The sequence below is a fragment of the Spodoptera frugiperda genome, chromosome 2 (genome assembly GCF_023101765.2).
Source record: "Spodoptera frugiperda isolate SF20-4 chromosome 2, AGI-APGP_CSIRO_Sfru_2.0, whole genome shotgun sequence".
Classification (NCBI taxonomy): Eukaryota; Metazoa; Arthropoda; class Insecta; order Lepidoptera; family Noctuidae; genus Spodoptera; species Spodoptera frugiperda.
Window position 1 is genome coordinate 1,767,529 of NC_064213.1, and position 2,432 is coordinate 1,769,960.

Consider the following 2,432-nt stretch of genomic DNA (forward strand, 5'->3'; position numbering starts at 1 on the left):
GATGGGTCATTGGATGACTATCTTCATGAGTAATTCGCCTGCCCTAGGCAAGGCGAGTGAGAGTACCAGACTCTTAATGACTAAAAACTACTCCGTTCCAACTCCGGCTTTCCGAGCCGGAGCCCCAGTAGGCCCACTAGACAGTCTGCAGCTCCGGTTCGGCATCAGCCCTACTGGACCCCATCTGTGGTCTGAAGGCAGCTTGAAGCACGCGCGGAACGCGAAATGCCATACGACGATAACCTCAGTCTACTTACAGCGAGCTACATGCTCGCCCCTCAAGACACTCAGACAACAAAATCACAATAATTGAAAACCTACTTTAAACGACGCCAAACACTTTCTTCATAGCACCAAAACTCATACACGTCACACATCGCTCGGCTAATACACAAAGCAGAGCTCAATCCAATTCGTCCTTTCTCTCAATGTTTACATGCAACCGTTTATTTTAAGACTCAACCGTTTATTTCTGTAAACAAAAGCGTATCATGGCCTTTTTTGTTTATTATTTGACCGCTACCGTGATTAGCGTGTTTGTGACTTGTGCGATATTTTGCCAAAAGTAAGTAGAGGACCATTTCTGTGTCTGTATCTACTAAACGTGATATGACTTTTGCTTTTAGTCTTTTGTCTCGTTTCCGTATATTAGGAAATGGGTTTTGTTTGGTGTTTGAGTTTTTGATTGCCTTTTTGTAGAGATTTTTAGCTGATTTAGGTTTTAGAAGGATTCGTACTGGTACCATGCTATGACCATGTAAACATTATTTTTTAATTTTTGTTTATTTATTTACATTTTGTATATAACATTCGATGACGGACTAAATTACTTGAGGTTTTCATAACCTTTTGGTTAATTATTTCATGTTTTTGTGTATTTCTTGTCAGGTGTAAAGTAATTAAAATATTTTCCTATATATATAGTATACATTTTCAGTCATGAAAAAAGTTTCTACTTACTGTCTATTTATATTATCAAATTAAACAACAAAACACGTAAGAGGGGTTATTTAATTTGGGTATTAAAATTTTATTTCGAGTATTAGATAACGTTGTGTTTTATAATATCTCATAATAACTACACCATCAATCAACTAATAAATTCTTGCAACCAACCAACCGACCTACCAATGTTAAAATGTTACGGAACATATTTTCACAATAAAATATCATCCCATTCATTGTGAGAACAACTTCGCGGCTTTTTATTGGGCAATCGGATAGTTCTTTCGGTCAAATATTTAGGTTGATATAAAAATACGGTTCTATTCCGAATTCCTGTGAAATATTTTTGATTTACCTATTTGAGATTGTTTATCAATTATTATTTGAAGAGAAAATCAATTAATAAGGAATGTTAAAGAGACAATATATAATTGCTTTTTGTAAGTACCTAATTAAAATAATAACTACAAGTTTAAACTTATTTGGTTCTTCGTAGTCAAACCTGTAATAACATTAAATAGGAGAATAGCACAGGTTATACTAGTTCGGGTTCCTGACTTCAACCACTTTCAATGTTATGTTAATTGTTTAAAACCTGGTCATGATAACAATGTTAAAGAATGTATTATGTTAATTATATAAGCTTAGGTTAAGACTTAATTCTGTACAAATTTGGTGGAAAAATAAATAAATTTATTACTTAAAACCCGTTTTAATAATAAAGCACGTACAAAAATAATATTAATTTGTTTACTACTTTGGATTTGTAAAGAAATATTATTTGTTTTATTGTTTACAATCATACAAAATGGCAATGAACTCATTATCATTAAACGATCTGAAAATATGGATAACGTGAACTGCATAACGAGTGAGACTGGTTGACGCGGTGGCTGGGCAACTGACTGCCGCGCAACGTGTAACGGGTTCGATTACCGCACGGAACAACTCTTTGTCTGATCTATGAATTGTAGTTTTGTGGGTCTGGGTGTCATGTTTATGTTTGTAAACGCACCCACCCATGACACAGCATAAAACCCTAGTGCGGGGTAACGTCTTTCTTTAAAATTAAAGTTTACCTATGTACAATTTTTGCCAGCTAAAATTATTCTTGAATATTTTTCTTAACTCCTTAACTTATTTTTATTAACTCCTTAAATAATTATAATTAAACGTGTCTAGATTAATTGCACAAACGGTGGATTCCCACTTAATACAACAATATAACATACAATTTTACAAAGCAAAGATATTAAGCTCATCATTATACCAATAGGTAGACAAACTCCATAAAGAGATATTTACAATTTACCTTACGGAAATAACTAAATATTACACCTATTATGACAACAATAATAAATTACATCAAACATCAACATCAATCAAAACACAACAAATATCAGACAGAATCACCAATATAAGAACTCAACCTGTCCAATGACCTTTCGACCACCAAAAGTAAACTGTGACGGGAGGAAAATAAAACT